Below are 15,228 nucleotides of genomic sequence, written 5' to 3' on the forward strand. Positions count from 1 at the left end.
GTTTCTTCAAGTGGTTTCCGCGCTTTAGGCGGAAACCAAATGGCCTGTTGTGAACGAACACCAGGCTTTCCCCCAGAAAGCCTGGTAGGCGAGGTTAGAGATGACCTGTGATGGGACCCCAGAATCCCATTCTAATGTTGCCAGACCATAGACTGTAGAAAAATATGGACGAAGCGAAGCCATTGGTCTCTATGCTGCGAAAATGACGTTTTTTTTTTGTCCCTTGTATGGGTGTCGCCATCATTGTTTGAATGGTACCCCAGGAATCAAAAGGAATGCTATTAGCTACCAACGGTCACGTGCAACCGCAGGGATACATGGGAGAATGTGTTCGGAGCCTCCCGAAATACAGCACACGAAGAACACAGCCCCCCCCCACCCCCCCCCCCCCGTGTAATCCTACACAAACCGAAGACTATATTGATTTAAATAAAAATATGTTTTCAAATGTATGGCCTGATCCTGACAACATATCTTCTTGTTTGCTAAATACATGATGTGTGTCACATTTAATTTGCCACTTGAATGAGTTACCCATAATGTTAAAAGAGAAGAGGGGAGACGGCAGATACAGAACATGTCGCTTTTCAGTGACATCACTGTCTTTACTGCTGTGCGTTTATGAGCGCCGACTTTGAAGATCCTGACTTTTTCAACTACAGAGTGAATTCTCCAGGTTAGTATTAATCCAAAAATAACTTGCAAGACTCTGTTTGGAAGAAGTGAGATGCGATCATTTCCCAAAAATAAACAGCCTAATTATACATGAGAGACGAGCGTATCTGGGTATTGAAAACCTCAAGGGATGCGTCCATGACGTGTGGACCATGCGACCACCTAAACTTAAGATTTCCAATGCTAGCACTTTTGACTCACAGATGAAGTATATTAAAGTATATTGTAGTTAGTGTATCAAGATGACAGATATGCCACTTTAAAAAGGCAAAATTAAACTCATGGGACACTTTATTAGAACACAAAAAAAATCGCTATTGCCTCAGTAGTCAACCACTGAAATTATGATATTTCACAATTCCTCTCATTGGGATTGCATTGGCAGCTGCAGTTCACCGTTCATCCTTACCCGAAGTGGGGTCGCTATCACAATAGGGGGCGTGAATTTGTAGGTGCCTGTGTGTCTCTATTCTATTGGATTCGTTTTAAATCGGCTGAACTATGCCCCTGTGCCAGACCAACTCAAATGGACTGACTGTTAATGTCATGTGTGTTCCTGTACTTTGTTGTAATGATTGTAACTGTTAATGTCATGTGTGTTCCTGTATTTCATAACGTGTGGAGGACTCCCCTCGTTCCCCTGGTAATACTGTGGGTAATTCCCTTATAGCCAAAGTCTGCATGGATGCTGACTTACAGGAAGGCTTTATAAAGGATTTAACTGTTTCACATGGGAGGGACGAGGGACAGACTGGGAGACAGACAGACAGACAGGCAGGCAGGCAGGCAGGCAGGCAGGCAGGCAGGCAGGCAGACAGACAGACAGACAGACAGACAGACAGGCAGGCAGGCAGGCAGGCAGGCAGGCAGGCAGGCAGGCAGACAGACAGACAGACAGACAGACAGACAGACAGACAGACAGACAGACAGACAGAAGCCCTGTCAGACTTCACGTGAACGCGTTCCTATGTCAGTGAGTCACTAGCCTCGGAAACCCAGACTTTTAGTGAGTCACTAAACGGAGCGGTTTGGAACAATTTGGAACCTCCATATGCGGAGATGACATCGGGCTGTTCCGGAGCAAGCGCTGACTCATTGTGACATCACTTCATAAAAGGCTCTGACATCACATACGCTAGATGAGTCAACTAAAAACCTCTCTGAGTGTGGCATAAACTAAAGTCTTTCTTCCTCTCACTTCGAGGTGAGCAAAGTTCAGGGTGCTCTTCAGAGCGGTTGGGTTCAGGGGAATTAGCGGGCTGTGCCTTTAAGAGAACCAGGTGAATAATGTGGATAAGCCCGGGCAGTTCCCTCTCACGCTAGACTTAAATAATAAAGGGGAATAAGGAGCCCAGAGGCTAGGGAACTCCGGGGCGCTCTGTAAGTAAAGTAAGGGGTGCTGTGTCTGCAGAGATCTCCATATATGGGCATAAGTGGACAAAGGCAAACAGATGGTCAAAACGGGTCCTATGACAACAGGTATAATGGTGTTTGCATTAAAGGGTAGGGCCGGAACCGGTACTGTGTCTGCAGAGATCTCCATATATGGGCATAAGTGGACAAAGGCAAACTGATGGTCAAAACGGGTCCTATGACAACAGGTATAATGGGGTTTGCATTAAAGGGTAGGGCCGGAACCGGTACTGTGTCTGCAGAGATCTCCATATATGGGTATAAGTGGACAAAGGCAAACAGATGGTCAAAACGGGTCCTATGACAACAGGTATAATGGGGTTTGCATTAAAGGGTGGGGCATTCATTCCCTATTTTAAATTCGGCACGCGTGTTTCCCGCCGCAGCAGGTAGTCGGGGGCACTAACAGATGCAGAGATCTCCATAATGGGCATAAACGGACACAGACATCAGATACAGAGATCTCCATATATGGCCATAAAATGGATGCAGACAGACAGATACAGATATCTCCATATATGAGTATAAATGGACACAGGCAAACAGATGGTCAATACGGGTCCTAAAGAGATCTCCATATATGGGCATAAAATGGACGCAGACAGACAGATAACTCCATATATGGGTATAAATGGACACACGCAAACAGATGGTCAAAACGGGTCCTACAGAGATCTCCATATATGGGCATGAAATGGACGTAGACAGATAGATATCTCCATATATGGGCATAAATGGACACACGGCCAAACAGATGGTCAAAACGGATCCTATGACAACAGATATAATGAGGTTTGCATTAAAGGGCAGGGCATTCATTCCCTATTTACATTGTTCCTGAGTTTCGGGCGGCCGAGCTTCTAGTCATGGTAATTGAAAGGCAGTTTTTCACTAGCGACAGGAACCATAAAGTAACTATGACAACGTTTATTAAGGTTAGAAAATCAAAGGGGAAAACAAATGGGGTCCAATGTAGACACATTCTTTTTGGTACCTCGCGGGGGGAAAACAGCGCAACTAGCGGCCAAACATAGGAAGTTTTAGTTCCGTATGGGGCTGTTAAGTATGACATAATTTTGTAGGCAGAGGAGAATTTCTGCCCCCAGTTTCTGTGAATCTTTTTACTATTTTTACTATTACACATTTTTCTTCTCTTTGTTGTTGAAAGGAAAGTGTTAGAATTATACTTTAGTCGTTATTTTTGTCTCGGATCTGTTGAAATAGCGAGGGACAGAAAATGCTCTGGGGGCAGAGTTCTCCTCTGCCTACAAAATGATGTCACGGCTTAAAAGCCCCATAGAGACACACGGGTGCCTACAAATTCACGCCCACAATTGAAACAGCGGACCCGCTTCGGGTAAGGGAGAACAGTGAACCGCAAGCTAGCCCATAGAAAGTCATTTCAATTCAACTGTGGTTAGCCTAATATTAAAATAATCCTACACGAACCGAAGACTATATTGATTTAAATAAAAATATGTTTTCAAATGTATGGCCTGATCCTGACAACATATCTTCTTGTTTGCTAAATACATGATGTGTGTCACATTTAATTTGCCACTTGAATGAGTTACCCATAATGTTAAAAGAGAAGAGGGGAGACGGCAGATACAGAACATGTCGCTTTTCAGTGACATCACTGTCTTTACTGCTGTGCGTTTATGAGCGCCGACTTTGAAGATCCTGACTTTTTCAACTACAGAGTGAAATCTCCAGGTTAGTATTAATCCAAAAATAACTTGCAAGACTCTGTTTGGAAGAAGTGAGATGCAATCATTTCCCAAAAATAAACAGCCTAATTATACATGAGAGACGAGCGTATCTGGGTATTGAAAACCTCAAGGGATGCGTCCATGACGTGTGTACCATGCGACCACCTAAACTTAAGATTTCCAATGCTAGCACTTTTGACTCACAGATGAAGTATATTAAAGTATATTATAGTTAGTGTATCAAGATGACAGATATGCCACTTTAAAAAGGCAAAATTAAACTCATGGGACACTTTATTAGAACACAAAGAAAATCGCTATTGCCTCAGTAGTCAACCACTGAAATTATGATATTTCACAATTCCTCTCATTGGGATTGCATTGGCAGCTGCAGTTCACCGTTCATCCTTACCCGAAGTGGGGTCGCTATCACAATAGGGGGCGTGAATTTGTAGGTGCCTGTGTGTCTCTATTCTATTGGATTCGTTTTAAATCGGCTGAACTATGCCCCTGTGCCAGACCAACTCAAATGGACTGACTGTTAATGTCATGTGTGTTCCTGTACTTTGTTGTAATGATTGTAACTGTTAATGTCATGTGTGTTCCTGTATTTCATAACGTGTGGAGGACTCCCCTCGTTCCCCTGGTAATACTGTGGGTAATTCCCTTATAGCCAAAGTCTGCATGGATGCTGACTTACAGGAAGGCTTTATAAAGGATTTAACTGTTTCACATGGGAGGGACGAGGGACAGACTGGGAGACAGGCAGGCAGGCAGGCAGGCAGGCAGGCAGGCAGGCAGGCAGGCAGGCAGGCAGACAGGCAGACAGACAGACAGACAGACAGACAGACAGACAGACAGACAGACAGACAGAAGCCCTGTCAGACTTCACGTGAACGCGCTCCTATGTCAGTGAGTCACTAGCCTCGGAAACCCAGACTTTTAGTGAGTCACTAAACGGAGCGGTTTGGAATTGAAAACAAAGAACATTCCAAACAAAGAACTGTTTTAGCTGGTAGAACATGATCCTGCATGTCCTCAAGTGACCCGGATTCATCCCACTACTTTAAGCCCCTTTTCCACTGACATGGCCCAACGCCACACCACTCCACACCGTCCACTTGTGCCAGGTTTTCCACTACAAGGACCTGGGTAGAGTGGTGTGAAAGCGGTACTAAACGTGGTACTAAAAAGTATCCAATCAAGAGTAGGTCTGAGCTAGGCCAAACAGGGCCAAACACTTCATAATGACTGATCACTCACTGACTTTTCATTTAGACCACCAGGATATAGTTGTAATACTGTACATGATAATAGATTCTATTGTGTTATAACACTATTATAATCTATCTATTATAGTGTATTGTAGTTATCATAGTAATAGTCTACATCAATAATTTATAGTGTATCATAATCACAGTTATAATCCATTATCGTGTATTATAATTACGATTGTTGTAATACAAATGTATATTGTGTTATAACGACAGTTAAAAGGGTCAATTTGTTTCTTACCGATAGGGATACTTTTGTGGAATGGAAAATATTAAAGATATTTTATGTGTTGTGGTGTGGTGTGGTGCTAAAGATGCGGTCGAAAAGGGGCACCAGAAGGTCTGTCTCAGTTGAATTTCACCCTACCATGAAGAATGTGGCTTTGATCCTTAGATTTTCCCAGTGAAACTTTCCATGGTTATTGAAATGGTCTGCAGATTGGAGATCTGCATTCTTTAATGTTTTTCAGTCCAAGGACCCCTTAGACGAGAGAAAGATGAAGCAACATAATCACTAAAATATGGCATAAATATAAGGTGTTGGGAGTGAAAATGATGAATATAATGTAGGAGTGCCTCGGATGAAAATAATATTCATAGGGGTGCCCTGAGCCAAAAGAGTTTGGGAACCCCTGGGCTACAGGCTACATAGACTTGTTTCACTGCCTTCCCTGACTCTGTGGAGGAGGCGGGGCAACAGCATATGTACAGTACAGTAGTCTATAAAAGAAACAAGAAACAGACAGGGAACCATTTTGATCCAGACACAATAACTGAACTTAACATCTGGACAACATAGTGGGATCACACAAAAAAACAGAAGGGCTAAAACTTAACGTAAAGTAAGTGTTGTTTTAATATCACTATCTAGCCTAATATACAACCATTTAGTTTTACACAGAACGAGAAGCAGTTTCTAAAAACAGTTTCTAGCCTACCATATGGTTTCTACAACTAAATAATAATAGTCTACCTCTCTATGTGTAGTTTGCTTGTCTTTATTTGTTCTGTGGGGTTATGATTCATGTCACCAATATAGACAGAACAGAACATAAGAGCAGAGCATATAATAATGATCTCTATGTTTTTTTTTTATATAAATGACACATGGATTTGCTATAACGATGACATTGACATTTTTTGACGGTTATGGTAAATTAACCTGCGGCAGATTTCCACTAAACAGCGATCTTTCTAACGGCTGAAATCTGGTTGGTTTCCATTGTGAGTTAAAGGTATATTCAGTGATTGTATTTCATTCAAATAAAAATATAATTGGTACATTTTCCATTCATTCTCCTCACTCGAATGTGTGCTGACCATATGGGGCTGTTAAGTATGACATCATTTTGTAGGCAGAGGAGCATTGCTGCCCCCAGTTTCCGTAAATCTTTTTACTATTTTTACTATTTACACATTTTTCTTCTCTTTGTTGTTGAAAGGAAAGTGTTAGAATTATACTTTAGTCGTTATTTTTGTCTCGGATCTGTTGAAAATAGCGAGGGACAGAAAATGCTCTGGGGGCAGATTCTCCTCTGCCTACAAAATGATGTCACGGCTTAAAAGCCCCATAAGGACTTCCACAGTGGCCCGTGTTACGAGCATAGCTAGATTCGGTTTTCAGAGGTGGCCAGCCAGTCCTCGACTAATCAGGCCATAGTTATGTTATGATGTTTAGTTATGATGGTAAAAATAAAAGTTTTGAGAACCACAGTCGCTCTGAATTAAGAACGTCTGCTAAATGCCTAGATTGTAAACCACTGAACTCATAAAATGCCACAGTCTCGTAGTAAATCAGTATCATACATATCCTGAAGCTGGAGACGTAGGTCTACCGATATTCAGTGATTGGGTCTAATGATCAAAACGAGAACATTATAATGGTGTAAAAAATCTATAAAAAACTAAACATTTCCACGCTGTAAGGCCAGTAAGGGACAAGATGACCCCCGGCCACTTTCATTATCACTGAATACACCTTTAACAGTAACATCCGGTCTAGAGCCCGCCTACTGTATCCGGCCATTTGCGCACACACATGCATACACGCAGCGTTTCCGTTGCAGACCAGATCTACAGAGACAGGGGTAACTGGAGGCAAAGATGGCGGCGGTTTCTGTGCTGCTGCGCAGATTTGCGGGGCGTGGGGAAAGTTCTTCGAATGGGAGTTACTTGTTCTTTGAACGGGCGTGGGAAAAGGTCTACGATAATGCTGGGCCTGGGATATAATAAAGAGAGAACCAGCGGCTCTCCGCTCCACTCGCATCTTTGGGTTTGGGGTCTCGGCCGCGAACCGCCTCCAGTTACCCATGCCCAGGCGATATAACAGGGGATAAGGGGATATATATATATATAGAGAGAGAACCAGGGGCACGGGGCGGCAGCCGTTCCACTCCTATCCGACTTTTGAGCCTTGGCGTGGGACAGCCGAGTGGCTCGTATCGCCGACCACCTCCGCCCTCCGGGGACCCCTGGAGGTATCGCGGAGCTCCGGGGACGCCCTGGCGGCGCCGCGCTACACCCTGTGTAGCCGGGAAAATGACCCTTCTAACGGAGTGGCTCACGCACGGCGCCCGGGGACCATCATTCCGGATCGCTCCGCTGCGGAGGACCTGGACCCCGCCACTGCAGCCCACTTCGGATAGGAGTGGATCGGCGGCCGCCCGTGCCCCTGCATGGTTCTCTCTCTATATATCCGCATGTCCCCCTGTTATGTTATATAGCCAGGGCCCAGGGGTCCCTGGAGGTGGTCCACGGCAAGCGTGCCACTCGTCGGTCCGAGGCCGATCGAGGCGGCCCCAAAGTCGACCGCAGTAACATGAACCGCCGCGGCTGAACGTTCGGTAAAATGAGCCCCCCGGCCCCGACCCCCGTCCAAAATTCGCTGCGCATTAAGTAGTGTAATTACGGTAGAAACTGCTAGTGGAGTCGAACGTCCGGTAAAATGAGCCCCCGTCCAAAATTCGCTGTGCTTCAAATAGTGTAATTACGGTAGAAACTGCGAGTGGAACGCCTTGGTAGCTTTTCTCACGCCCATTCGAAGACCTCACGTTACGCCCATCATGCCACCCCCATTCGAAGACCTAACGCCACGCCCATCTGCGCCCATCTGCGCAGCAGACTGCCCTCCAGTTAGTCATACTTGGATCTACAACATGCAAAGAGACTTTATCCCCGCCTCTATAGAGCGTCGCAGGGGAAGTGGTTTCCTGGTGTCATTTAATATTCCCCATTCATTTTCGCCATAGACTTTTACAAAGATATTTATAACAATTATGTTAAGCCTCGAACCAAGCCATCCAGGATGGCAGTGAATCATGACCATACAACCTTTGATCCTATGTGAAAACATATTTTAATATTATATTATTTGATATACTACATTTAATAACTACCTTTTGTTTAGCGATTTTCAAAATGTTCTTTTCATAGAAACAAAGGCTTTATGGTCATGATTCACTGCAATCCTGGATGGCTTGGTTCCAGGCTTAACATAATTGTTATTATAAATATTTTTGTAAAAGTCTATGGTGAAAATGAATGGGAAATATTAAGTGGCACCATGGATCCACTTCCGCTGCGATGCTCTAAGGTGGAACTACTTCACCAGTTTACTGTAAACCACGTGAGTTAGGAGAAGATGCAAGACTAGTATTCAGTAGGCCTAGGGTGTGGTTTCCTTTGAGTATTTACTGTTTGTGAATGTAGCTATTGTACAATGAAAGGTTTTAGACTACAATCAAAATAATCTGTAAAAAAAAAAAAGAAAACATATTTTAAAAAAGGAACTGCTGAACCAATCGACATCTCAAAGCTGCAGTTCATAATATAGTGAGACGCGGAAGCGGGGATTGAATCCAGGACTCCCACTCCAACGCACAACCAGTCGTGCTAATAGGGCTGAGTCCCTCACGCGAGGATATCACGCTCCTCATCCTGCCGACAACGCCAGATTGTAGTGAAGCGCAGGAGCGGGAATGGAACACCACTCTCCTACTCGCCAGTCCGACACCCAAACCACTGTGCCAATAGAGCTGAGCTTGATTAGCAGGGCTGTTGTCGCTGGTTCATGGCTGAGACTAACTGTGGGGGCTACAATAACATTGTTTAGTGAATAAAACATTTTAACCACGGTAGAGTATGTTAATTAATAGTATTAATTTAACATGATATTCCAGTCTACCTCAGACCAGCTGTTAGTTCTGTTGTTGCAACAGCTGTGTCTCTGTGGTCTAGTAGGACCCCTGCTGGTTGACAAGAGCTACTGCATGCATCTGCATCTACTGTAGTCTCAGCATTATGTTGGTGATATTGTTGCCTCATAGCAGGTTCACCTAATTGGAATGTAATCATCCTATGTCAATGGCATATTGACAATACAGAATGATATTAAAATATTACTGACACTGTTCTAGAAACATGTTGTCTATAACTATACATTATTTTTATTTTCTATTTTCCTGTGTGTGTGTGTGTGTGTGTGTGTGTGTGTGTGTGTGTGTGTGTGTGTGTGTGTGTGTGTGTGTGTGTGTGTGTGTGTGTGTGTGTTTAAATGGCTGAAAGGCTACAGTAAAGGATGCTGATGGTTAATGCCATGCATCTCTAGCATGATCTGTTTTCTGATCTGTTTTATTGACAGGTTTAATAAAGAGCAACATGAAGAGCAAGAAGAAGGAAGCTGACAAACATCATAGAACAGAGTCTCCAACACTCAGTGGCGTCAGTTCAGAAAAAGCTAAGGTATGGCAACATGACTGGTGTCTTGCACGCGCGTCATGTTGCCATACCTTAGCAACAGGCATGATATATTTATTTTAAGAAGAAGTACATATAATATATAATTATATATATATATATATATATATATATATATATATATATATATATATATATATATATATATATTGCATTTGTAGTTATTTTACTGTAATTTGCCTACATAATAACCCGCACAGATAGACAAAGAGACATTCATGGATTCATATTCAGAACTAACTTTTATCTCCCCCCCCTGGACCCAGGGTATGGCAGCTGCATACCCCTGCCATACCCAATTGACGCCCCTGCCAACACCCAGCTGTGTGTCTATGAAGAGTGACAAGTCTATGGGAGAACCTCCTCTCTTCAGTGAACCTGGACCTCCACACACACAGTATGTCAATCCTCCTATACAATATATAACACTATAAAAAAGGACAAGGGGATCCGAGCACTCAGAGTCAGGAGGAGAACTTAAAGTTAAAACAACGTTTATTAAACCCAATATATATATATATATAACACTATAACATGACAAAATGATCTCATGCATGTGTAAACTACTATAAAACAATACATTAATAACAGTGTGTCCTCCCTGTTCAATCTGTATCTGTTATCAGTTACTATGTGTGCAGTTTGTGAATGAAGTTGTACAAATCAATGTGGTGTTCAGTGGTGAAGCTCATGTACACAAGCAGTCAGTCTGTATGACTGACTGCTTGTGTACATGACCTAACTACAGTATGTTATATCTATATGGAACACACTATCTGGAATATATATCTACCATGCAACACAACAAAGTGATCTCATGCAAATAATTGAAAACCAAGACCAACCCATTGTTTCCGACACTCTGTCCTCTATTTAGTGGAGAGCACATCCCCGCTGGCCGTAAACCAGGCGTATTCAACTAAATTGTTCAGGAGGCCACATAGTCAGAAACCCATTAATCCCTTGACACAACGTGCGCGACTACATTTGCTTACTACATTGCAAAGTAGAATACTTTTCATGCTAATGTGCTTAATTTCTGTGCAACAACTGTAAACATGCTTTCTTGTTTAGAACCTATAGCCTAACTACATCACACTAGTGATGGCCAACCACTTGACTTTGATGCTATCTTAGAATAGTTGTTGACCTACAGTATTTGACACTGCAGACACAAAATTGCCTTCATTGATGCATTAACGATGGGTCAACGAGTGTGGCATGTCATTGTTTAATCCAAACATGCTGCTATTGTATACACAGACTTTAGGGATAGCGATAAGTGGACCCCTGGAGTCTGGATCTCCCCTCATCCCTTATCTGTTTAGTTGTACACAAATATCTATACTATCTATGTAACAAACTATAATATACTGTATCTATCTGGAATATATACCCAACAAATATGTAATATCTGTGTATATCATGTATAAATAAAAAAGTAGATCTACAAGCTCACAACAGTTAGCGTTGCAACATGTTGTAAGCTTGTTTACAACATGTTTCGGCTACTTCTCGACCTGGGGCCAATGACCCATGTTTCTCCCACACATTTTGCTAGCTTAAGTTGGCTCAGCGTTGAAGACAGAGTTAAACATCTAAAAATGGGATTGACTTTCAAAATAGTCAACGCAAATCCCCTACCTGCATATCGGAACAAAGATCTCCAAAAAGTTAGCCAAGAAGTGGTACAAATCACAACAACGTGTTCAGTGTTTGATTGTTATCTCTGCCAGGTTGAAGGCCAAGCCACTGCCTGTATGTGGCTAATCTAGCAAACTACTAGATTGACAGAGACTTCCTTGGCCAATAGGCCAAGGAAGCACATCCCTGCATAATGTTTATATTTTTATGCTGGCGCTATACCAGCTCACTTCATTGGTCAAAGACTGATACTGTAGCCAACCTGGCCTGGTGGAGATATGCTCAGTCATGGTGTCACATGTCATTTACATGGGTTCTGTTCCCAGTCTGGTTCTGTACAAACATTTATGGACACAAGACATTAAAGGGATATTACACTTTCAAAAAACTTTTTGACATTGTATGGTCTAATCAGGCTTGTATGAACACCCTGAACAGTTTTTAGTTTTCTTCATTCAGTATTTAGATATTTGATGTAAAAGTTACTAGGCCCTCCAGGCCCAGGGCCTCTCCCCACACACACTCATTGTAACTTCAAACTCCATTTTAACCATGATAGATTCATTAAAAACACCCATTATTTTTTCTGGTGACTCAAACTACCCTCCTAATACGTGAGCAGGCCGTGTTTTTTCCATAACGTTTTTCATGTATTTTTAATAATTCTTTGTGAAAATGGAAAAAATTAAATACAATAAAAATATATAAATATATAACATTTACATCAAATATCTAAATACTGAATGAAGAACATTTAAAACTGTTCAGGGTGTTTATACAAGCCTGATTAGACCATACAATGACAAAAAGTGTTTTTGAAAGTGGAATATCCCTTTAACTATCAGCATCCTTTATTGTAAACATTTCATCCCATTTGCACCTTTTCATACAGTACACACACAACACCACACAACACAAAACAATGTCACCACATGCGGAGACCCCACCCCTCATTTCTCACATGGCCCTCTTCTAGCGCCACCATGAGGCCGATTCTTGCAAAACACATTTTTGGACACTGCTCCTACAATTTTTGCCCTAAAATCACGCAAATCGGTACACAGTATGTCTACACTCATCCCATCAACATGAATCTCTCCCATATAGCGCCACCTCCAGGCCGATTTTTAAAAACACATTTTTGGACACTGCTCCTACAGATTTTGCCCTAAAATCACGAAAATCACTACACAATATGTCTACACTCATGTCATCAACATGGCTCAGGAAGATTTTGGCAAAACACATTTTTGCCCTATTTGTGGAGATAAGTGACCTACGGTCGCTTATCTCCCGATTAGGGAGCCTTACTGGTTTACATGGGTTCTGTTCCCAGTCTGGTTCTGTACAAACATTATGGACACAAGACATTAACTATCAGCATCCTTTATTGTAAACATTTCATCCCATTTGCACCTTTTCATACAGTACACACACAACACCACACAACACAAAACAATGTCACCACATGATGCATGGACGCACACACTCACGCACGCAAGCACACAGAAAATATAGACTAGGAAATAGATTGAAAGATCTTTCTATAGTATCTGTCTGTCTGTCTGTCTGTCTGTCTGTCTGTCTGTCTGCCTGTCTGTCTGTCTGTCTGTCCGTCCGTTTATGTACATTAAACGACTTTGTATTACTTTCTATACCTATTTCTAGTTGTTCCTGTTGTTTCAACATTGAAGAGCCCTAAACAGATCTACTCTCTCATACTATATAGGATAAAATGTATGTTTCCTTCGCATTATAAATGTATAAACATTTTATGATTCCAGAAGTCACAGGGCAGAGTCTCCAACACCCAGCTGTGTGTCTATGAAGAGTGACTGGTCTAAACAACATCCTCCCAACTTCAGTGATGAACCAAAGTATTTTAATCCTCCTATACAATATATAACACTATAACATGATGGAATGACATGTGAAAATTACTATAAAAAAATCAATTTTCATGTTCAATCGTTAGCTTTTAAGTTAGTTTTCAGTTTGTGAATGAAGTGGTACAAATCACAACAATGTGCTGTTCAGTGGTGAAGTGATTGATTGTTATGTCAGGTTGAAGGCCAAGTCACTGTCACTGTTCCTGAGCACTCCCCTGTAGAGGGCGCTGTCAGCCATGGCTGCGGTATCACTCTAGTCTGTTGATACACTGGACGAGGAGTTACAAAGATCTTCGCCAGAAGTGGATAAAATATAAAATCAACCTAAAGGACTTTGTTCCCACAAAGAACAGCACAGCAGGTTTTGGAAACTTTTAGTTATCTACTCACTCCCATAGGCAGCGGGTGAGCCAAACATTTGGAGAGGCTATACTGTATGCTGAAATGCGGGCACGCAAAAATAATTGACCAATTTATAGCCATGCAGGATGAAATTTGAAAAGACTGGTCATGAATATGAACTAATAATAACAAGCAATAGTATTAGAAAGGATAAAGATATCATAATAACAACAAGGTTTCTGTTTCAAAATCAAAAGAGAGGACATTTATAATTAAGACCTATTAAGAAATAGTATTGCTGTGCAATTTAGCCTTGTCCCCTGCAAGTTTCCACGGCTGGAAAATAGACGATCTGCAAGCTCACAACACGTTGCGGATGCTATGCGTTGTGAGCTTGTAAATTAGCCACTTTCGGCATGCAACATATGTGTCACTACGCAACACATTCTCACCCCTAAAGCGTCATACAACCGACGCATTGTGAAGTACTGTACTGCGTCGGACGATAGATGCTTTGGGATTGCCTACTGTTTCACGGGTTGGACGCATTGGGTGGTCTAAGAAGAAAGAAAAAAAAAGTAGTTCCCGAAGCGGGATTCGATACCGCTTTGAAGGGCTCACTGGTTTACCAGCCACCCGTCGCTACCGCTCACGCCACTATAAACGACGCAGCCACGTCGTCTCAGGCGCCAATGAACCCCGTGAGACGCCGCCGAGGGAGCGGTAGCGACCGAGTCGCCGCGGCGAACGGTGTGAACGGCACATGAGCCGACTCAGCGGCGTTACCGAATTATGTGCCGTTATGGACAGAATAGTAAATTTTGACCAGGGGACTGCTTCCGCGTCCGAATACGGCTCAAAGAAGGGACTACGTTATCATCCACGTTGTCAAAGATAAAAGCACAAAAAAAAGGGAATTTCCCAGTCGTCTGGTTAGCTCAGTCGGTAGAGCATGGTTACGCAAATCCAGAGACTGGGATTCGATTCCCTGTGACGGCCGTCATCGTAAAATATTCCAGTAAACACATGTCGGCGCATGCATACTAAGACTCTCTGTTCTCGTCCTAAAAATCTCCGTTCGCGTCTGACCGTAAACGCAGTAGGCGCTCCCAAAGCGTCGCATGGGTGAAGCAGGAAGTGAGTTGGGAACGCGTCGGGAGGGTGAAGCAGAGGGGGTGAGAATGGATTGACGAAGTATAAGACAGGCTTTACTTCACTTGGGAGATGTGTCTGTGTTGGGTGGACGACAGCGCGATACAAGCTCCCTTCTGCCGCAGGCCATGTCCAATCAAACCATAACACTACACTGTCAACACATTTACCCCAGACTCAGTGTTTGGGACGTGCTCTGAGTCCGTGTTTACTGCTGAAGTCTCTGACTCGAGCCTGCTGCATTAACACCAGGAGCTGTGCGCTGCACGCATCATCACATGTCATGTCAGTGCATGATGCATGTCGTAGACTTGTAGTTAGACTATATTATGATCGACCCGAATTGAAGCCCGACAACCAATTTAGCCTTGC

This window comes from Nannobrachium achirus (assembly GCF_963921795.1).
Source record: "Nannobrachium achirus genome assembly, chromosome: 10".
Taxonomy (NCBI): domain Eukaryota; kingdom Metazoa; phylum Chordata; class Actinopteri; order Myctophiformes; family Myctophidae; genus Nannobrachium; species Nannobrachium achirus.